This window comes from Sparus aurata, chromosome 3, assembly GCF_900880675.1.
Source record: "Sparus aurata chromosome 3, fSpaAur1.1, whole genome shotgun sequence".
NCBI classification, from domain to species: domain Eukaryota; kingdom Metazoa; phylum Chordata; class Actinopteri; order Spariformes; family Sparidae; genus Sparus; species Sparus aurata.
Genome location: NC_044189.1, coordinates 21,223,942 through 21,247,518, shown reverse-complemented (window position 1 = coordinate 21,247,518; position 23,577 = coordinate 21,223,942). Strand labels below are relative to the sequence as shown.

Genomic DNA, 23,577 nt, shown 5'->3' with positions numbered 1-23,577 from the left:
AGTCCAGGCTCTCCGGTTCGTCTCTCCTCGGGCCTCTGCGCGCTGCAGCAGCCACACAGAGTGGATTAGAAACGCAGCTGATCCTCCAAAGAGACACGGGGTCAATCCTCGGTCACAGTTTGTTGTCACAGCAGCACCCACATTTAAACAACAGTTCGAAGACCACACTGCGCAAAAAAGCACCTCGACAACACGGTCACAGTCCAGCTCCGAAGGCCTGTTTGACCCAAACTGCTTCGGACTGGTCGCTGAATGTTAAAAATGAAGCTCAGCCTCGTGAAGTCAGGACGTTTTTCTCCGACCCGACCTCCACTATGTGGCCCCGCGCGGCTGATGGTTCCCATTAGGGCCTTTAGATAAACACATGGACGATGACAGATGTTTGACGAAAACCATTAAGGCTTTGTGAAGGAGGAAAAGATGTTTAAAGCTCCTGACTGACTTTAAGGAGGTGACGCAGAAATTAACAGAGTTCATTTGCGCGTCCTTGATGCGGCCTTTTATAGACGCGCGCCCTGTGCCAAACACACATTTGTGCCACGGAAGTCATCAGAACACAGCTTAAGAAAAAATGACTTTTTAACTTTGATCGGTCAAATTAACTTCTTCCATCAGCTCCTATAACAGCGTCGGCAGCAGGGAGAATGTTCAGGCCGGTCAGACAGTCTGTAACTCAAATATATTCACCTATATTTTGATTTTAATTACATTTCTTTGCGGAAATACACTCCGAAAATTCTCATCATGAAATTTCATTCAGCCGATAATCTTAAAGTATCAGAAATGCAAATCATTCACATAAACTTCAAATTGTTGAGCTGTTTAAATATCGAAATCAACTGACCTGGATGAAACATGAAGATACAGATATATATTACATTTAAAAATTAATTTTGGATGTAAGCTAGAAAGGAAGATTTGTAAAACACGTGAAAAAAGAAAACATGTTTTAGATACAAAAGACGATTTATTTTTATTATTAATTACGTTTAGTTTGAATTTTAATTTCTTACATATTCTTCGATGTATAAATGAAGGTCGATATTTAGAAGCATTTCAAATTATTAAATCAATTACAAAGAAATAAGATTCTCTACTTAACACACTATTTCTTAACGTCGTATCTTGACGTTTTCTCTTCCATGTGGATATTTATGATGGATCTCTTATTCTAGTATTAAATAAAAAATGTAGCTCGTCCTCAACTCTTTATTATCTCGACCTGAATCCCACGCTGGGAGGGAAACAGTCTGAACAGGGTGTTGTAATTAGTTAAAGGAGCATTATGTAGTTTTAAAAATTCACAAAAATTCTTTCTACAATATCGATCAGGTAAAAACACAGGCTGAGAAATTTTCAGAGGAAATTCAGGTCCACGAAAACACTGTTTGTTTATATTTGGCGGACCCTGCCACCTTTCTGTCTACGCAGTTAAACAAAGTGAACTGGTGTTGCCCTCAACAGTCAGTTTGTTTATTCAGTTTATTTGGGCACGAAAACAAAGAGAGTTTCTTTGTTTAGTTTGTTTCAGCATGAAAACAAAAAAATGAGTCGATGAATCAGACTTTCTTTTCTGATTCGAATTTTTTCTCTAAAACTACATAATACACCTTTAAAAGCTAAATGACAAAAACTTTACACTAAAACTTGACACAATGTAGCCTATGTGTTTTTTTCCAGCAGCTATCAGTGGACATAAGAGATGCAGAGACGACAGGAAGAGTCAAAGGCTGCCACCTGAGAGCGTCCAGGTATTTACTGCAAAACCACATTCACTCACTTTAAACACGCAGAGAGACGCAGCATGTACCACATATTTGTACTGAGTTTGTTTGGAAACAAATGCAAACACAGAGGCGAGAGGATATGAGGAGTTTTTACATGCATGCACAGATGCAAACACACACACACACACACACACACACACACAGAGTAGGCAGAGAGGAAACACATTTAAAGAATGTCTCTCTGAGGTGTCAAACTGGTGCCTCTGCCTCTGAATTCTCACCTTGTTGATTTCATTTTCTCATGTTTCTTGGATGCTTAGGCGTGAAAAATGTGTGTGTGTGTGTGTGTGTGTGTGTGTGTGTGTGTGTGTGTGTGTGTGTGTGTGTGCAAGGAAAAATATAGTAGAAAGGATCATAAAGTTCTGAGAGAATTACCAAAAGAAAAAAAAAGAGAGGGAGAGAAGGGAGCAACTGGAAAGCTTTATAAAAGAAGGCCTGGGTTACTGTAGCACCTATGGAATATTTCCATCTGGCGTTGCCATCAAACCTTATTGACCAAAGCTTTTGGGGTTCAGGCTCATTTCTCTGTTGTAATAGAGAAATTCTAGGTGTCCTGGGACATGATGAGAGGTGCAGGGATGTGCTTCAGTGTCTCCTGCACTGATCCATCTGTACTTTCAGAGCCTCGTTGTGGATTGTTTGTGGTCAGCTGTGGTGCTCTCTCTCTCACACACACACACACACACACACAGTGTGGACATGCAATAAAGATCAAAACAGAGAGAGTGAGACAGACACAGACGGTGCTGGCAGCCCAGAGAGACCGAGAGAGGCAAACAGACAGAAGTCAGTCATCAGGGTCGTCGAGGTATTGGCACGTCTGCGCTCATTGACCACTCCCCTGTTGTGATTGGCAGCCAAAATGAATTCCTCCATCGACAGATGTGCGTCTCCGTGTGCCGATAAAGGGACACAGCCGATAGAGGGATTGACAGTATGATGGAGGAAGAAAAGGAGGGGACAGAGAGGAGAGAGAGATGACATCATGTGGTTAGTGGCTGCATATATGTGATGAAGCAGTAAAGTGTGGCGGTGTTCCGAGTGAGGAGAGGCAGAGGTTAGGGTGGAAGGTAAGAGGCCGGCTGTACGTCCACAGCAGAACTCACCTCAAAGAGTTGCCTGCAGTTTTCTTTAAGCTCCGTCTCTCTGTGGAAGCAGTCCTTCTCTGGAAAGACACAAAGACAGGCGAACAGACGAGAGCACAGCCAGGACGGCGTAGCAAGTCTGAGGCCCAGAGGAGGAGAGAGGAGTGGGAGAAGAGACACAGGTCCATCCATCACACATGTCCTGACCTCAGCTTGACCCCAGCATGGCAGCCAATGAGGCGCCCTTACCCCCTATAGAAAGCCTCCCCCCCCCCCAACCACACACACACATAGACACCCACACACACTTATCTACCCACACACACACACACACACACACACACACACACACAAGAGATCGGGTGACACTGAGAGGAGTCTGGATGCTCTTTGTTTTGGCCATTGTTGCTTCCCAGAATCCTTTGTTTTTTACATGACTAATGTGAGTACCAACACCTGACAGACAGGCTGTTCATCCTCGTCTCTCTCTCTCAGGCGCACACACACACACACACACACACACACACACACACACACACAGACACACACACAACCACACACACACGCAGACACACACACACACACTCCTCAGGAATAACCGCTCAGGAACATCCTGGCTAAAAGATGAGTAGATTAGAGTAGCTATGTGCGGATACGACAGAGCTGGATCGGAGACACTGAAAGCACAGTTCTTGGAAATTCTGCAACATACAGTAAAAATCCTTTATCTTTTTTTGTTTTATCTACGTGTGGACTTTTTTAAAAGCATGAGGTGTGTTTTTGAGCTTTTTTCACCCAAAATTTTTTTAATATTATTTGAAAAATGAATCCCAGGTTAGTTTTCCAGCTATATATCTGAGCAACAACTTTTAAAATCACAATGCTTTCCATGAATCACAGCCTTAAAACACACTATGCTAATAAATGTGTAAATACTACAATTAATTTAGAAGAATACACAGTTCTGGTTGCTCGATTCGCGGGGAAACAGATGGCACCAGCACAACACTGTGAGGGCGATTCATCTACAAATACAAAGGACGTCTCAGCAGACATCAAATAGAAATTAATTTTACACTTAAAGCCCTTTGAATCAATTCATACCATCTTCTCTTTGACAGCTGAATAGAATTCAGTCATCATAACAATAAAAGTCTTGTGTATAATAATGGCTGACATATGGTTCAAAACACACACCAACCTGATTGATATTCAGCAGAGCGCACACCTCTGCCAAGCACAACATACTCCTTTAATCACGTATCAATCCTGTATCGAGCTTTATTTTAAACTGTGATTTAAACTCACCAAATCTAGGATCAGAATCAAATTGTGCCTGAGAAATTAACCAGTAAGTCTTCCTCTATCTGTCCCTGAATCCAGCTCCACAACTAAAGTTAATGCTTCAGTTCAGGACTGATCCTCCAAACAAGTTTCAGGTTTATTCATACGACTCCTCACACATGCGCAGTATCGCACGCACAGGAAGATGTCTGCCTTACATGCGCACTATGAATCAAAATCAAAATGGCGATTTCCTTACAAGGAGAACAAGAGCTGCTTTGTCTACTTGGCGCAATCACAAGAAAGAGAAAGCTGAAATGAAGATGAATCTCTTTAAATTCAGCGTCCACACGTGCACACAGACTGTATGATTCCTGTTTAAGTCGAGGAGGTTTTCATTGACCATCGACAGCTAACATTAGTTAGCCCAGTGAGATGTCTGCTCCAAGGCTAACCAACGACAAGGCTAACCAACTGAATGTTGGCTAAGCTAACGGTCACATTTAAGAAAACAGACCAGTTTAATTAAACCACTTTTTTATTTGCATTTCTTATTTGTAGAAGGATGGATCTAAAATATAACATATCTAGAATATCATCTAAAAGGGGACATATATGTTTTATTTTCCTTGTCAAACACAAAACCAGGCAGCCACTTTGTGGTTTTTCATACTCTGTTGTAGCTTTCCTCATGTGTGTTTTAATCATCTTATTCAGCCAAAGATGTAAGATTAACACACAAAGCTAAAACATAATCCCAAACCCTGAACTGCACAGCCAGCAGCAGAGCCAGCAGCCTTTCCTGAGTACTTGTCAATAAGCAGAGCCTGAGCCAAGTCTTTGATATCAAAGACCTGGGCCTTTGGTCTAATGAATAACCAGACAGGTGAAGTAGCACGTGTTGAAACAGCCTCAAGGATATAATTGCTAACATATCACAGAGAGAAACGCACAGCCGCAGTCGGTACTGTCACACACAACTTCAGGGCAGAAGGGAGGTTTCAGCACCTCAGATTAAACGTCTCCATGTCAGGGAGAGTTTGGAGATGTGTGAGCGTTGGACTCCGCTCGCGGCGACTTGCAGCAATTGTTGGGACGTTTAAGCTCAACTGAGAGCGTTTCACCTGAGAGCTCGACCTGTCAGTCCTCCACACAAGAAGAGAAATGTTGCTCACGTGCGTTGTGACAGAAGACCACTGGAAGCACAATATGGGAGGGATTAGGTAGCAATTTGTGCGCTAACTGACACAAAAAGGAGCGTTCAGCGTCTTTGATGGATCCTGACAGCAGTTATTAGACCAGGTCACGAAATTTAAGAAATTTAGATGGTTTTCAGTGACATGTGATACAGCAGAGTTCTTCTTTTTTAAGTCTTTTGATTGAGATCTGAGGTGTTAGGGCATTCCTGATGTTGACAGCACTAATTTGAAAATGGTCATATCTCAAAAGCCATTAGATGAACAGCACCATTTAGAAGCAAAGTCAAGTTTACGGATCCCAATTACTCGACTCGCTTCAGTGCACTTTATTAGTGTCTTGATGCCAGACATTACACACACACAGCTGTAAAGCCAGCATGGATGTGAAAACAGTCAGTGCTAATGCAGCAGCTTGTTATTGTAAAGAATGACAGAGATGTTTCAGTGACAGATGTAAGGCTTGGTGTAACTCTAAGCCTCTTATTTGTACACGCCCCGAGGCGCATCACACTGTGGGAGTCTCAGAGGCAGAGTGCAAAACTATGCACTGATAGGCTGCCTGTCGCCTTTAGGCAAGGAGCAGTCTGGATTTGAATCTGCAGCACTCTGAACAGTAAGCTTTAGGGAGACAAATTGATTTTGAGAAAAAAACGGCGTGATACTGTATATTTATGGCTGTGTAAACATACGAGATAAAAGCTTCTTATCACACCGTAGGAGTGGAGACGCTGACAGAGCAGCAGCGGCCGTCAGAAAACATCGACCTGCGTGAACCAGGATGTTGTGAACGTGCGAGTCTTCCTAAAGGTTTTGTTTGCCTTTTGGATTCAAGTCATGTTTCTGCACTGCCATTCACTTTCCAAAAACAACATACATGACGTCACTGGAAGCTTCTGTTTTTGTTAATTCAAGTTATCTTTAATAATGTTATCATAGCGACAAATACTCATTGTAAGAATGTTTCTCCCACTAAAGTTTCTGTGCTATTGTGTAACTCTGTGTTGTTCAACTTGCAGTGTTTCTATATTTGGTGGTGTTATCTCGTGTTCTATGTCAAATTGGTGATGTAGTGTTTCAATTGTCTGCTTTAGTTCTGCTTTTTTTTTTTCCAATGCAACACATATGTTGGTCCTGCTGGTTTCATGACCTGCCAGTCCACCTGGACCACCACGTCAGGGTCATGTGTTGCCTCACACATGCCAAAAAAGTACATGTCTTATTCCGCAGTCAACGTAGCGATAATAAATATACAACTTCTGGTTAAAAGTTTAGAAATAAGGCTTGTGAAGAAACACTTTTGTTTGAAAAGGATCGTGATTTGTATTCACACGAAAAGTATTTTTAGTTATGTAAGTTATGCAAACCATTTCAAAGAAGTCAGTGTCGACTTTTGGTTTTATTTACATTTCGGAGCATCGCGCAGATGCTTTTGTCCAAAGCGACTTACAAATTCATACACTGATGCTCGTCAGGAGCAATTTGGGGTTCAGTATCTTGCTAAAGGACACTTCGACATGCAGCTAGGGGGAGCTGAGATTCAAACCAATGATCTTCCGATTACAAGATGACCTGATCTTCCTCCTGAGCTACAGCCACCCGCTGCACACGGTATATGAACCCCAGTCTCTTAGAGAAAGTCCAGTGATTGACCCAACGATGTCACAACATCTCGATATTCACAATAACCGTGATATTAAACAAAAATAAATACTTTTATCTTGTTAGTCACGAACATACGATAATATTGCTATAATAACCCAGCGAAGATGTTCGACCCTGTACGTCTTATGAAAACTTGGACTTTGTACAAACATATCCAGTTGTTTTAGGCAAGATTATTTTGTGAATTTAGTCTTTTTCTGTAGCCCTGTTTGTGAATCAGTTGTACCTGACATAGAAAGCCATTTTGTGACATCAGCAGTGTTAATCTGATGACCTGCACAAGATGTAGATAATACTCTGTTGAAGGCAGCTTCTGTGATCTGTCACCACTGAATCTGAATCTCGTTCTTACTTTGTGCTTCAGGGAAAGGCTTAAAGGCTTAACGGATCCGCGTCAAGTAGCAATGAAACTGATCAAAGCACAACGTTTCTCACCCGTTTCCACTTTCACCAAGCAACTGTGTCCACATTCTATCAGAGGGGTGTTGTATTCAAAGTCAGCTGATCGCCTGCAAGGTCCCATTTTGAAACATGAACATTTGATTTGCCATTTTTTCATTTCCTCTTTACAACAGCAACGATTCAGAATTTAAGATGTGTAGTCTCAGTTGTTAGAGAGATGTATTGCTGTATTTTTCCTGTTTTCGGGAGGAGCTGCTCGGCCCGATAGATATCACTAACTTGAATGAGCCCAGGCTCAACACACCTTCAAACTCCAGCTACAGGCGTAAACCTCAGATTGTCTGGTCCAGTGACTCTGAGTTTGTACTGTGTGTCTATTGTATCAGGGTTGTGTGTTGAAGTGAGCTGACCTCTCCAGCACCACAGGCTCACCTGCAGACAGCTGGACAGTCACCCTCGTCAACACCTCCCTCCTCTAACTCCCCCTCGCTCGTTATCATTTGAGCTCCTCAGAGACTCTTCTAATGACAGCGCTTGTCTATAACCTCGTCGTCACGGCTCGTGTACGTGAGTGTGTGTTGATCCCTGTGTGTGTGTGTGCACTCGTACGGGTGCATGTTTGCCCTGTAATGACAGCGGCTGTCTATAACGGCTCGTCCTGGCAGAGATCATTCGGCCCTCCCTCTCTCCCACGTCTGCTGTCCGGTGTCACCCGTGTCCGGGTGGACGATGATGTGATCTTTAGTCCCCTCTGCGATCTATAGACTGGCATTTGGCTCAGGGAGCGTCCCCTGGCCCTGACATGCATGCTAAAGCTTGCCGCTGTTCTGCCGATATCCCCCCTGCCTGCCTTACCTCCCCCAACAGGAAGTTTAACGCCACACAGCGCAATAACTGCGACAGGCAGTGTTAGATAGTGGAGTGGCAGTTAGCCACTGAAGTTCGAGCCCCTGTAGGGAAAAAGTATGGATGGTTAGTGTGTGTGCATGAATATGTGGTCCAGTGTGTGTCTTTCGTCAGTAAAATTTCAAGAACTCATTTGGTTTCATTCGAGCTTGTGATTAAAGAGCCATTTCGATGTCATTAGAGGCTGAACGTTACTTGTATTCAGGCAAACATGGCCGACGCTCATTACTTGACCAGGAAAAGCCATTTTCTCTGCCTCTAGTCAAACTCAAACTTTTTCAAACTGTTTTTATAATACTATTCTCTTTAAGTTTATGGCATACAGCAAGCAGAGGGGTGATTGTCTTCATTCTCACCAACAGTCTGCCAGTATCAGAAACTTGTAGGCAGCCCATGCTCACCAGTCGTTTGTTTCCCCTGCTGTAGCCCCAACATGCTACGACTAACTCGAGTGTGTTTTGCTTTGGCATAGTTACTTGTTTCCTGTAAGAAAACAGCAGTAGCTGATGTACCTTACAGCCCACACCTTAAAGGGATATTCCGGTGTAAGTTTAATCCATGGTCTAAATCACCGTGAAACTGTGTTAGACTCCCTCTCGAGAGATCAAGTCAGCAGACCGCTAATTTACGGAGTTTTATCAACCTCAGAAACGACCGCACGACAACAATACACTGCAGTAAATGGATCCAAATATAAACCGCCACCAAAAAGCCACAAATAATGCTCAGAACAGCACCAAACTTCAGCAACAGTACAAATAGGGTCTCAGCACATAGTCCGGGGCATCTAACCTCCGCTAGCTTAGCTGGATTTTTACTGAAAAGCTGACTAAATTTACCACTCTTCTGCAGCAGCTTCCTGTTGACGGGAAGTCCCGACGAGTCGATTACCGAGTGCAGTAGAGTTCCGCGGCTCATGGATGAAAATGTATGATTATGACTCCATGGAAAAGCAATCAAAGTTCATATGTGTCTTACCTGCCAGTTTATAACAGTTATTATCGATAGCGGACAGGGAAAAGAACGGAATTGAGCATTTCTAACCTTTAACTGCCATGTTGCTAATGATGACTCTGCCTGGACAGTTAGCTCCCAGTTAACACGGCCGGACCGGGACAGAAGAGCAAAGCTTCAGAGAAGATGGAGGCCAGTTTGATGAAGTGAACACAGTGCTGTGGTGGTTTGTTCCAGGATTGGCTCCATGCAACCGGGGGCCTCATCAGTAAGGACCGCTCACCAAAGTGTACATCTAGCAGCAGCTAGCTTTTACTTAGCATCAAAGACATCGGTATCTGTCTACACGGAAAATCCTTAAAAAACCTCGGTATTATAACTGGCCTTTATTGTCGTTCTCACTGGCTGCACACAGCCTCGGTCAGGACGGCTTTTTAAGAAGCTGCCGGCTATCGGTATGTTTGTTAATAGTTGCCTAAGCAACAAGGAAAGCTGTCTGGCTATCAAGGCAGAGCAGCCGCAGGGCCTAACAGGAAACAATCAGCAAATACTTTCTCTGTTAAACACATGACCCCAGTATCACCCAAATCACTGATTAAAATTTTAAAGTTGTATTTTTGTACGGTAATCTGTGAGATCTGGTCACAAGCAACTCACTCCCCTAGCAACCTTCTGCGTCATTAAATAAATAAAGCATTTATTGGACAAATGATTAATAGAGACCCCTGAGACAGGACGAGTCAATTGTTAACTGTTGTTTTGGAGCCTCGTCAGCCAACAAGGTGAAAAGATTTGGTAGTTTAGTTCTCCTTTTGAATGCAGTTTAGAGTTAGCTAAAATTACATCCTACACACAATCAGCGTCAGTCAAAAGTCAAAACCAGTCACACTCATAAAGACGTAAGGATTTCTGATCTGGTAGAGTCTCACAAAAGTCCTACTTACACTTTCATTAGCCACATGTGACTGTTACAGCACTCACCACAGAAACCCGTTTGTTGATTGTAGTAATTAGGGAGCGACTTCAGGAGCTGAGCTATTCTTCCAATAAAACCGTATTCATTTGCTCAATAAAAGTTCCTTGAGTGAGAGTCGGCTCTTGGATCAGGAGTGGCTCATGCAAGAGTGCTAATCTCTCATGTTTAATACTGTGTGCCGCCGACACCACGGGGGGGAAGACGGATTCAGTCGTAAGCATGAGCAATTATGGAGATCGCAGCCAAACAAAAAAAAAGCATCATCACAATAGAGTCAAATTTCATCTGCAGAAACAAAAGATGTCACTAGGCTGTTATTTCATAGATTATCACTTCATATGCGTGTTTGACCGCAGGAAGTCTCTATCTCGAGCCTTATGATCGTATTGTATTGACGCTTGTTCGGTATTTGCCTCCGTGTTTTCTGTCTCTAACGGAGGCTTATCTGCTCTTTGGTGTGCCATTTGGAGTGTGTGTGTCCTGCTGGTGTGTGTGGTCCTGAGGGACTGGCTGTGTCCACTCCTGCATTGATGCCATCACACTCTCATCTGCATACCTGACAGCACAGACCTTCTTCTTCTTCCTTCTTCCAACCCCCATTTTCCTCCATCTCCCTCTCTACTTCTCTGTCTGCTTCCTCCAGTGCAGCCTTTGACTCATTTCTGCTTATTTCCTGATGACTTTTCTCTTTCCTTTATTCACCTCCTTTGGTTGTCGTACACTCTCTCCCTCTCTGTCTTTGCTTTCTCACCCGCTTGCTATTTTTCTCTCTGGGTCAATACTGTGTGTGTTGGGTATTCAGCGGTTGCAGTTTCTAGATAAACACCCTGTTAGCAGGATTATCCCTGTTGTCCTAACAATGTAAACTCGGGATTAGGCCCGACTCTCCGGGGATATATGTGTGTGTGCATCTTTGTGTGTGTGTTGTCCTAACTGTGTAAGCTTGTTGTCTCAAACGGCTGCCTTTCAAACTGTGTAAGGTCTTTGTAGCTCACTGCACACGGGAACAGGAGGTCAGTGCAGGCAGTGTAATTAGTGTACGTGTGTTTAACGTGTCAAAATGTGTCTACACATTTTATCTTTGAAGCCGTTTCGCTTTAGCATATTAACCTCATCCTCTCAGAGCTGTGCATCTTCAAGGTCTAGCAATAAACTGAGTGCATTCTTCTTCAAAGAACAAAGGTGAAGCTGCATGGATATCTTCGTAGATTTTTCAAAAATCTTTAAAGGGGAAACAATGCTAGCCGAAACCTAACCTGATTGTTAAAGGAACCTTAACAAGACAGCCGCTGTTACTGAACTTTTTCTTTTGTGGGCGTTTGGACATTTTGATGTCAGGGTTTGCCACCTCATGTGCGAAACAAGTTGCACCCGAAACTATTTTGCAGGGACACCGCTGTATTCCTGCTTTGTGGTGCCAAAGATGATTGTGATTGGAGAGTCTGGCTATGAGGGACTAATGTTAGCTAGGCAGCCGTCATGGAATAGCATTGTGCCATAGCACTACAAGTGCCCAAAAAGTCCACAAGGTAATAATTTTTCACGGTTGAGGCGTTTTGCTGCTCGCCAAAGTTTGAAACAGACCTCAGTGAGACAAACTCACTGAGTCAGACCTCTCTCCCTCATTCTCCATCCTTAAAGCCAATACGCAGCGCATATACGTCATCATTCAGATCGCATTCTGGCAGGAGAGATCGTCCACGTCAGATGCATTCCCACCTACAGGGGTTGATCCGTTTGGTTGAGGAGGGGTGGCACTCGGGTAGAGCATGCAGGAGGAGGAGACCTCGTCCATAATGATGCCTGGTTTATACAGAATCAGTGAACGAGTGGAAAGAAATATACATGCAAACAGAAAATAGTACAACATGTTTTTGCGCTATGATTTCATCATCCAAAAAAAAAAAATGCAACATATCTATTTTTGTTAAATATTTTACTGGATGGACAGAATCAAATTGAACAATAGAAACAAAAGTGTGATGTTGTCGCACAGTTACGGACGAATCAGCCACACATCGTTCTTGGAGGTCTGGATTACCAAACTGCTGGCGAAGAACTGGGTAAGAAAGGGCTGAAAAGAAATCAAGGCGGGGAAGCGAGTAAGGGGGTGGTTGAGAGGGCGGGGCTGTGTTGGCGATGAGGAGGTGAGAGGTCAGAGGTCAGCCCCCCTAGTGATATCTCCTGCGCCAGAGAGGCAGTCACGACCCGGTCAGCGGAGGTTCAGGTGTCAGAGAGAGACGACTGACTGACAAGACCAAGCGGGACCTCTCCTGCGCTCCGTCCCGCTCGGACCTTTCATCCTTCCTTCCCTCCCTTTCCCCGTCACTCCTCCGTGACCCATCCCTCCCTTCCTTCAAACTCTCCTCGCTCTCCTCGCGGTCTGTCTTCCCACAGAACCCCAACCCTGTCATCCTCTCGTCCTTTCCCTCCTTCCTTTCCCCCCACTCACCTTCTTTTTCACCCCTCAAGCTAAACATTACCACAGCGTTTCACTCAGCAGGCCGGGCTGACTGGGGCAGCTCTCTGTGGGGCTGCATGTCTTCAGTCCGCCATCATGCGCTCACATTCACACTCAGAAACATCCACGTGCTGCCATATGCACACAGGTTGTTGGCATGCAGCCTAAAGTGTGACAGGAACATTCAGAGTATTTGAGGAGTTTTTACATTCTGGGTCTTATTTTTAGAGTTGTCGCAATGACGCCTGTGCTGAAAAAGTGGACACCACCAGACAAAGACGTCTCCTTTAGACAAAGGGTACAACCATGACTGCGAGAGAAAGTTCTGTACCACTGCTGAGCATCTTTATTTCATGCTCCAGGATTACTTGTCCTACTATGCATATATCTGACAAAGCGAGGGAGGTTTCCGTCTTGATGCCAATAAGTTGAAATTGACCTGTAACATCATCTAAATGAAGCGTTGCTATGTTAGTTTGGACAACAAGCTTTGAGGGACAGAAATTTGTATCTAGAGAACGATTGTCGAGTCGCTGCTCTTGGTTCTATTAACCTGCAAAGACTTATTATAGTCATTTTGTTACTCGGGACAGTAAAACATTTATTTATTGCAGCTTTAACGCATACATGGTACTCATTTCCATCGTCCGGTGCATCCATTACATTAATATAATAAACCTATTATTGCTTGTGAATTGCATTGTAGACTTGATACCTACCATTAAATTGAAGGGACTGAGATCCCCATTTCATCACCCACGACCATTTCCTAAATACAGCACACTGTATTACAGAGAATTACGGCTACACATCAGAGAAACTATGTTTACATGTCAATATACGCTTAGATTATGATATACAATGTCATAACAGGAGATACTTATAAGTTATCGACTCCTTCTGACCTGGTCGCCAGCCGGAGCTGATAGATTAACCACAGCTGACCACAGGTTGCAGTGATTGTTTCACCTCATCAACCTCTGGTGATGGATGAACAAAATGTGGCTGTAGTTATTGAGATAGATACGTATTGTTCGTCCGCGCTGAAGAAAAACACATCTTCACAGATCACAGGTAGCAAAGTGGTACACAGAATAATTACCTTTTCATTAACGGCAAAACCAACAAACAAATAGCTGCTACTGTTAAACATATTTTCTTTCTGAAGTAAAGATGTGTGTGATGAGTGAAAATGTGTGTCAGAACCCCCATGGAATGACTCTTTTCTCCATCAGATTTGATCCATTGTGTCCGATAACATTTGGAAAGTCTGCAAATCCGCATTTATCCCTTGGTGGAAGCCTGTAGTGTGCACGCTCTGTGGGCCGCACAAAGTGGAACGACATGGGTAATTTTATATCCAAGAAGTCGAACGCTTTTGGCTTCGTGTGCCACTGAGCAGCTTTCTTCGGTGAATGATAGGTTCCAGTTCCAGTTGACGTCATACGACCGTGAGTTTCCAGGTGACTCATTCTGGTCCTCAGACTACAGAGCAGTAGACCGAGACATGCAACCCGATTACAAAGTTGTTTGTTTTTTTGCATCCACTGTTCAACATGTTTTCCTTTCTGAAATATTTCCACGATGGCAAATAAACCACAGTTAAGGGCTGGTTAGTGTTGGCAAATATAATACGTGGTCATGGTTCGGGGAAAGATCACAAAAAAATAGATTGCAGGTCCGTGATGGGCCATAAACTCCAGATTTCTTACATGCTCATCACCCAGCTGCTCTCCACATTCACAGTATTTCCTGCACTGGCACTGGATATTGGCATTGGACATGAATCGTGAGGTGCAAAATCATCCATTACGGGCTTAATTCTTCTTCCACAGAACTTAGCACTTATTTCTTAAGGGTATTCATGCACACATATACATTGAAGCCATCTACTTTGCATTACCGTGGCTGCTCATGTGTAAGATCCCTTTGAGGCAGCCTGTGTGAATTCAATTTGCTGAATAAGACCATTAGCTAATGATATGTAATGTACCCGCCGCTCTATCAGAAGCTCAAATAGTTTAACATTTTTGATGGACTGGTTTGCAAAGTTTTGACACACGGCATGTAAATCAGCAAAGTCTCACACACACAATGCATTGAATAATGTCACTAGGACTTATGATAATGGGGTCTCAAAATAAAGTAAATGTTTTTACTTAAGCATTTTCACCCCTCAGCTTTCTAACCGCATATATGTGGGGATAGTTTATATTCATAACCACTTCACGTCTGCAGAACGGACCTCGCCCCGAAGGTATGGACAAGCTTCTCATCACTCTCTTTCTGTCTCATCATCGTGTTGACTGGCTGGCTGGCACGCCTGAGGACACGAGGCGGCCAGACATAGGCACTGGCAGGTATGTGCACACAGACATACACTCTGGCAGGTGCAGGCTGCCAGTCGCTTCTTCAGTGTTGCTTTTCATTAACTTGTCTAATACAATCAAAGACTGTCAGCAGGAGTGACAGGAGGAGAAAGAAGGAGAAGACAAGGAGTGGAGAGAGAGATCGCCTCCTTATTTTTTTTTTTTTTAACAGATATGACTCTGTCCATGCGTCCAAAATTGAACTTCCTTTTTCTGTCTGATAACATTGTGTCTGGCGCCTTTTGTCACTCCTTAAATGTCCTCAGGCGTTTGTTGCACGCACAGATGCGTCCCGTGCACACAGGTACAGGTGAGAAAATGCAGCGAGAAAGGTATGAGCGCTCTGGGCAGCGTAACATTCTACACTGTCAGCTCGTCAAGGGCACACCTGCAAAGCAGAAGAAACGAGTAACATGTATCGTTGTTGAAAAGCGACATTTTCACCAATGCAATCAGGACGTTTAGTGAAATGCCACAGCTTAATGAAATAACGCCAGAATACATTTACCTCTCTGCATAAACCGATGGCTTATTTCTTTGCTTTCGGGCGCCGCGTCACTTTGCTAAAGGTTAAAGGGAAGATATTCTAATCAGGGACTCTTTACAGAACAGCAGCTCAATAAGGTCAACTGGTGTCACAACATTCAGGCTGGAGAGCGGAATGTGTGTGTACAAGTGTGTGTACAAGTGTGTGTACAAGTGTGTGTGTGTGTCTGTTGCTTTTGCAGTGTTTGTATTTCTTATCTTATCTTTATTAATCCTCATTTTATAGTTTTTATTGTTGTCTGTCCATTTTCATTCCATTAAAATAATGTCACTACATCCCACACACACACACACACACACACACACACACACACACACTCATATGTAAAGCGCTGGTGTCTGACGGGGTGATCCGCCGGCCAATCGGCTGTATTGATTATTGGGCCAGGGGAGGTTGGTGGAGCGGCAGCAGTAATTAGGGCTTTTTGGTGTGGATTAGCTGAGAGAAAAGGTCACCCGCTCAACATCAGTGGCAGGACCGCAGGCAGGGACAGCGACAGGGAGGGCTGGACGGGTGGAGGGGGCCATCCCCAAACGTGATCACCATGATTGGCAGGGCCGTGTGCATACAGACAGGTGCGCACAAGCAGAAATGAAGTGACAGTCTGAAAGGTAAATCTTGGAGTTTTTAAGGAAATGCATTTTTTTTTTATGGTTGTTGTAAAACTGTGCTCGTCAAAGTCAGTGTTGAGACACAGGAGCAGGGTGACATCGAAAATCTGATGGGGCAAGACACTTCATTGTTCAGACAAAGTTGTTAACAAGCCAGCGCGTTAGAAACACTGTCAAAACCAGTTTGCCTGGAGGTAAAACCCAAAGTGAGCTCACCCTTTATGTCAACAAAATTCTCCCTTCGCACAAGAAAAACTGCTTGCACAGACCTACAGTAGGTGGCGTCCTGTAAAGTTAAACCAAGGTGTCGGTTTGGGTCATGATTTCACAGTTTGCCTTTGTTTTGATCTGTTTGAAGGCAAACTCCAACGATTTTACACACGAGCTTGATTCCAGGTTTTGGGGAGAGCAACTGCGTATGTGAAAAGAGTCGCAATTGTGTTGGATGCGGCTGAAGATAACATTTGTGTCAGCACCTCACCGCTGCTTAATGCTGCGTTAGCCACTGCTAACTGCACTGTTACTTCATAACATACCCAAATTTTAGAGCAAAATGTTGGTGGCCCAGTTGCATTACAGCCTCACATAGTGTACACATATCTCAGGTGAATGGCACGTCTGTGGAAAATCTTGTTTTTCATTTTGGCACCCATGTTAAAGGTGAGAAATTCGGCTCATGTGAACCACATGCAGAACTGCAGTAAAGCCGCAAATGTGTTTATGACTATCGCAGAGCCCGTTCGGACCATTAAATTTGATACAGATTATGTCAAATGATTATTAGCCAGACAACAAGAGCTGATGAGAGCGCTGGAGCAATGTTTCTAGCCCTTGAAGCTAATGTTTGCTAGCATATTACTGTTGACAGAAACTTAAAATCTCACCCCCAGTTTTCCGGTGAATATTAAATGTTTCTTGTGTCCAAACTGCACCACATCCAAAACCACAACTCCTTTGGTCCTCAGCAGCAAACCAGCAAGTATGAAGTTGATCAGATGAAAAATTCTTGAGGAATGCAAATAAGATCCAGACAAAGATTCCTTGCTCTAGTGAAATATGGTTACATTTGTATGTTGGATGGCAGGGCATGGTTGCCTGTCGCATAGCATATTATGTTAACATGCCTTTATTGTGTCCTGTCTGAATATCTGGTGACACTTTCTATCCTCACACAGTCTGTTTGGATTTTGCAGTCCACCCCGAGTTGAGTAAAGTTTTGCCTGATTGGAATTGAGGTTTTTCCGACGTCTGACTTCTTTTAAGCAATATCGCCACATTCCTGAGCGAAATGTTTTAAGCTATTGTACCAATGACCGAGCAAGAAAAAATGTGTTTGAAGTTCTACAGCAATAACCTCTAACACATGCATAAATAGATGAAGTGCAGGTGGGCAGATACAAGTTTGGATGTTCTCAGACTGTGCAAAGACATTTAAACCCTCATTTACTGTAAGTGCATCAAAATAATTATAGTATCTGTCTCTCTCTGTGTCTGTCTCTCTCTCTCTCTCTCTACAGACCTGCAGGTTGACTTTTCAGTGGTATGTCAGGACTGACTGTATCTCAGAGGGGTCATGACCTACCCAGACTGTGACCTGGACAAACAGGACCGAGGAGCTGCAGCAGGACACGGAATGTCCCTCTTGTTTTGTTTTCGTTTCACTTTTTTGTTGAGAAGCTGGAATATGCCTCCCTCTGCACTTGCCGGAGCAAAAGAAAACATTTTCTTGGCATCACATGAGGCGGTTTACATAAGAGAACGTTGTGTGAGTGTAACGAAATTATAAAAGCTTACGCAGTGCTCTGTGTTGCAACTGAAGACGCATTATTCTTTCTTTTCTCTTTGTGACTGTCGTCTTCTAAAGCCACTGAGAATGTAATTTATTTTAGGAGCAGCACTTTTTCTTTGTGAACATATTTTTGGTGTTAGCACAGCCACTTTATCTGTACAGTCCCAGATTATATATGCTCGCTCTGCGTCTGGTGCCATGTGGAACCAATTTATTCTTAATAAAAAAAAACAATGTGAGTGATTTAGAAGGTGTCCACTTGTCTGCATTTACTGGGTGTCAGCTCCCCTTCTTCTGCTCCACAGCGGCTCAGTGTGAGGCAGCAGCAGCAGCTGTGTGTGATTTGGGAGCGCTGGTTTTGTGCAAAGCTGCAGCACTCCTAGTGGTTGAACACGGAAGTGATGCTACATTTCTGCAATACCAAGTAAACAGGAGGAGACAAGTGCATAAGATCTGCACCGCCTTATTTTTGCGTGTTGTGTTCTTTGCACTGGCACATGTATTTGTGTGTGCGGTGGATGGTGGCAGTGAGACGGGCATGCGTAACTTCTCTGTCTCATCACACAACAAAAGATGTGTTTCCTAATGTGTGTAAGTGCATCACTGCAGACGAGTGGTGGTGTGTGTGTTTGACCCTTTCTCTGCACGAGACTGTGTGTATGATTTATAAATGTCAGTGGAAATGGCACGCCAACAGAGGTCCTCAAATCGTGTTGTGTGACAATAAAGAACAAACATAACTGAGAGAGGAGTCGGAAACAAACATGTCAGGGCCAAACAAACCTTGAGTCCTCTTCCTCAGATATCCGTCTGTATGTGACATCGACGTGTGACGCCTCTCTGCTGCTGTAATAGACATTTTATATAAGAGAACACTTTGAAATGTTTATACTGACTGGTAAAGGTGATTAAGAATGTCCAGTGGTTTGCAATTTGGTGCATTATGTTACTCAAGGTGATTAAAATCGAGTGTACACAAGTATTAAAGCACGTCCACTCATTACAAAGCACATAATCCCTGTAATCCCAAGTATTCCTGTTGTCACAGCAAACCAGTGCTGACGAAGACGTTGTTGAGATTTTATTTTGTTTCCATGACTAAGGTATGCAGCTCTGATCCTGTCTGTGTCAGAGAATCCGTTGCCATGGCGCCCTGGTCATATAAAGCTAACAGTGCACCTATACGGTCCACTATAGTGGCAGGATAGCCAGGGCGGACGGGGTCTATCCGGACTCTGCACAGCTCCTGCATTACAGAGTTCACCAGAGGGTCAAAAGTGTCACCACATACATCACAGCTGTAGCAGAACGGCACACACCGTTGCCATGGTGATCAGCCATTTTTTCCCCCCACTGTGTTAAGCCAAACAGAGGTGGGTGGGTGCCGAGATACGAGAAAAGACAAAAAGGATTGTGTGCTGGGTCTAACGTATGTTTCTGTAAAGTGTGTTTATTTGTCCAGGCATGTTTCCGTTACCGCCACAGAGACACATGTGTGCCTTCCACTGTTTGGTCTGACTATCTGTGGTCTCAGCTGCACTCATCAGCAACCCCGTGCAACAATAGCTAAGGTGCCCGTGGTGGGAGCTGCGCAGCGTGATAAAACTGGCAAAATGACGGTGTCAGAAGCTCCATTGAACATAATCAGGCTGTGGTGGATGGGCTCGGCTGTTGGGTTTGGGACCATAAGTCTGGCGATTAAACATGCATGGGGAGAATCCTTCATCACGGGGGTGAAACAAAGCCGCCCTGCCCTTCCCACGTGTTTCAACATCGCCGCGGAAAAAGCCTGTTTCCCTGGCAACCAAACTGGCTCTCTTTGTCACAGGAATGGGGAAGGAGGAGGAGGAGGAGGAGGAGGAGGAGGGAGGCGAGGAGGGGGAGTTGAGCAGAGGCATGACAGTCCACACTGACCTCCACCTGACCTCTAGGTGAACATTGGTTTCCTGCTTTCCTGGAGAGGAACACTGTGATTGGCCATTTTTTCAACAAAACCAAGACAAGATCTAAACTTCTGCCCTCTAAAGTTTGCCTCTGTCATAACACACTTATGATGCGCCTTTTCAAAATACCATACACATTTATAGTGAAGAGACCTCGCTAATGCACGATGAATACATTTACATGGGCTGTCATTACTCCATGCCGACAGCATAAGCTTTCCCAAAAGCCGCCATCTTTTTCTTCTACCGCCCCCAGTGGCGTGTTGTCGGCACAGTGAAGGTGAAACAGGGAGAAGCATTAAAAAAGCTCTGAGTGAAAGAGAAATGACTCAAGGCGAGGAAATGGAGGATGCAGTTCAGAAAGCGTAGTGGTGAGAAAAAGACAATGGCTTGTTAATACAGGCAGCCAGGAAAAGCGAGGAAGGGAGACAAAGTGAGACGCCGCTTTTATGTCGGCTGCGACTCTCTGTAATGTTAACCTAGTGTTTCCCTAATGGGCTTAATGACATATGGAGCACAGATTGCAGCAGGAGCCGGCTCACTGTGAAACCACTGTCGCCTCCCTCAGGGCGTCGCAAACACTACATTACAAAGAGGACACAGGTCATACGTGGTGAACCTTAATGGTTATCAGGCGATAACTCTTTCCATGACCTGAAACATCCTCACATGTGTAGACAGCTCCCAACAGGTGCAATACTTTCTTTTGCGAATTCCAGACGATCATTATCTCAAACACCACATGACGATATGCCTTCTTTTGTAAATTCTCGCCACTGGCCCGTATGACATCTCCCGAAGCATCTCCCGGCGGCACATCACCCGCCATTTTGTTTCAATTTGTTCCCATCACCGATATCTCTTCCTCCTCTCAGCTCCTTCAGTCCGTCCACATCTCACTTGTCGTCTGGCCGTCATCTTCTCACGGACTGTTACTGATGATATCAGATTGCTGTTGGCTTTGCGGCGCTGGAAAGTGGAGCTAATGGGCTTTCAAATGCTTTATTGTGAATGCAACCTGTCAGGAGGGGAGAGATAGGATCGGATTTGATTAGGGGGCGACAGCGGCAGTATAAAACGTATTTAAAAAGAGGGGGAGTATTGTTTGCCTTTCTGCATGCCTGTGTGCAGTCTGTGAAAAAAAGAGAAAAGAAACTTTACCAAGTATATTTAGCTGAATTTACTGCGTTGCACCACCCTTTTACATGCCCTTGGATCCTCCTTATCTCTGCAAGTCTTTTCATCCCTGCTCCCATTCTGTTTTTTCCTCAGCTTCCTTTTTCCACATGCATCCCTCCCCAGCAGAGCAGAGAGTAACACTGCCTCTTTTGGCTGGACGCGGTAAATGTGCTCCTCTCTGGCAGATGAATGATGTCAAACAGACATATTTATATTCATTTAGGACTGAGGAGGAGGAGAACCCATCTGTAACGGATGTGATAGGAACCGCTATGTGTGAGTGTGCGTGCATTTAGGTGTGTGTGTGTGTGTGTGTGTGTGTGTGTGTGTGTGTAGGCACACGCGTGTTCGAGCATGTGTTCCAAGGTATCCATCGTTTGTGATAAATGAATCGTGCTTTTGTGTGAGTTGATAGCGTGTTTGTGGATGTGTGTGTGCATGAGATGGTGTGTGTTTACAGCGTGTGTGTGTGTGTCTGCGTGCGAGCGAGGTCATTCCCCGGTCACTCGTTCAGGCTGTGTGATGAATGAAGAGGAGAGGTGCCTGCAAAGCCGGAGAGATTTGGGAGAAACATTGTTCTACGGGGTTAAAAATGGCCCTGTGTTGTGCCAGAGGCTGAGGGAATGTTACTAAAAAAAAAAATGTAAGACTGCAAACTTAAGTGGACGTTCATCATATCCAGTGTTTAAAATCAAGCTCGGCAACGTAATAAACTAATAAAATATTGATAATAGCCATTTGATTGTGCAGATTTTCTCAGAGAGAGTAAACGAAGTATCTGAAATTTGCTCCCTCTCCGTGTTCATTTGGTCTTTCCTACAGGAGAGAGGAGGGGGGTGTGGCTGTGTTTGGTTTTGGACGGCAGGTCGGCAGGGTCAAAGACATCTGACTCAACCAGGAAGTATCAGGTTGCAGTAGACAGGAAGTCAGTGGACCAAACAGGAAGAACTTTAAGCAGAGTAGGCTACTGAAAACCAGCAGCCATCAGCGTCTGTCAGCACGGGCCCAAAAAATAGATGCTGTACGTGTGTGTGAGTGTGTGTGAGTACGTGCCAGCAAAAACATATTTATCTTTCTCTTTGATTTTAATGATTCCAATATTTTTCATCAAAATCTTTCTTTTTTTTTTTTTTAAATAAATCAAAATTTTAGGACATGTAAGAGAGTAATCATTTGTCTGGATGTCGGCTTGAAAGAGGTCAGCTGTGATTTGAGGGACCACTGAGGATGATTTGTGTGTGTGTGTGTGTGTGTGTGTGTGTGTGTGTCTGAGAATATGTGCTCGGGACAATGTGGTCAGGCAGAAGTGCATTGTGGGATCGATGTCCACACCTCGTCCTAAATTATTCATCCTGTCAGCTGGCCTGTCCACCATCGCCGTGGAAACCGCTGACCAAGAGCTTTACCCCCCGTCCCTACGGATTCACCTCTTCATCCCCTCCTCGGGCCTCACTTCCTCCTCTCTCTCTCTCTCTCTCTCTCTCATTATCGCCTCCCTGATTCGTTCATTTGCAGCCTCTCTCGCCCTCACTCCTACTTCCAGTCTTCCTTACATCTCCAATCTTTTCATCTGTCTTTCTTCTACTCCCATTATTCAGTATATCTGTCTTCCTCATTAGACCTGAACTCCCACTGACTCACTTTCTATTTCTTCCACTCTCTTTTTTTTCCCCTCGTCTTGTCTTTCTCGGCGCTGACGTCCTCTGCTCTGTTCCCCCCGTGTTGCTGACTAAGATTATAATGTGTTGGCTTTGTAGGATGTTTATGTTTGTGTCTTTGAAGTCTGCCCCAGTGGCCTCCTGGAAGACGGCCATAATCCTAGCGAGTCGCCAGAGGTTGTTCGGCGTGCCGTGTGCGTGCGTTCGTGCGTATTCACCCTCATACATGTGTGAACGCATGTGTGCACACGATGAACTCTCAGTGCAGTGTGTGCGTGCGCGAGCCTGCGAGTGTGAGTCAGTAATTGTGACATGGCTCATACATCATGGCCAGAGCCCGTTTGATTACAAGCGGAGGGGCCCGGTGATTAATCGTCGGATTCAGCTTCCTGGCCCGAGTTGTGACACCCGGTCACAGAGCATCTGTACTGACACACCCCCCTCGCCCCACTGCCGTGCTCCAGCGTACCCACATACAGCTTGCACCCCTATACACCCACCCACACATGCACCCAAGTACCCCCTGCCTTCCCCTCACGTCCTCTCCGGCACTCCATTACCTTCTGCCCTTCTCTCGCCTCCACCAACACACGCCTTACCTTTTCCTCGCCAGCCTTTCCTCCCTTGTACTCCCCTATTTCCTGTTTTATCTTAGCCCAACCCTCCCACTGTATTCCCCCTTCTCCCCCACCTCCAGCACAGCCGTACATCTTGTCTTCACCGCTTCGCACTCCCCACCTCTGCACTCCGTCATCTTGCTCCTCT

General features: G+C 44.5%; 1 long non-coding RNA gene across 1 annotated transcript; it reads left to right on the top strand.

Annotated features, from left to right (window-relative positions):
- The first annotated feature begins 15,933 nt into the window (after positions 1 to 15,933).
- LOC115578849 (uncharacterized) lies at positions 15,934 to 18,282 on the top strand. Its single transcript, XR_003983543.1, has 2 exons — positions 15,934 to 16,243; positions 17,761 to 18,282. It is a non-coding gene; the product is annotated as an uncharacterized LOC115578849 (long non-coding RNA).
- Positions 18,283 to 23,577: the final 5,295 nt, after the last annotated feature.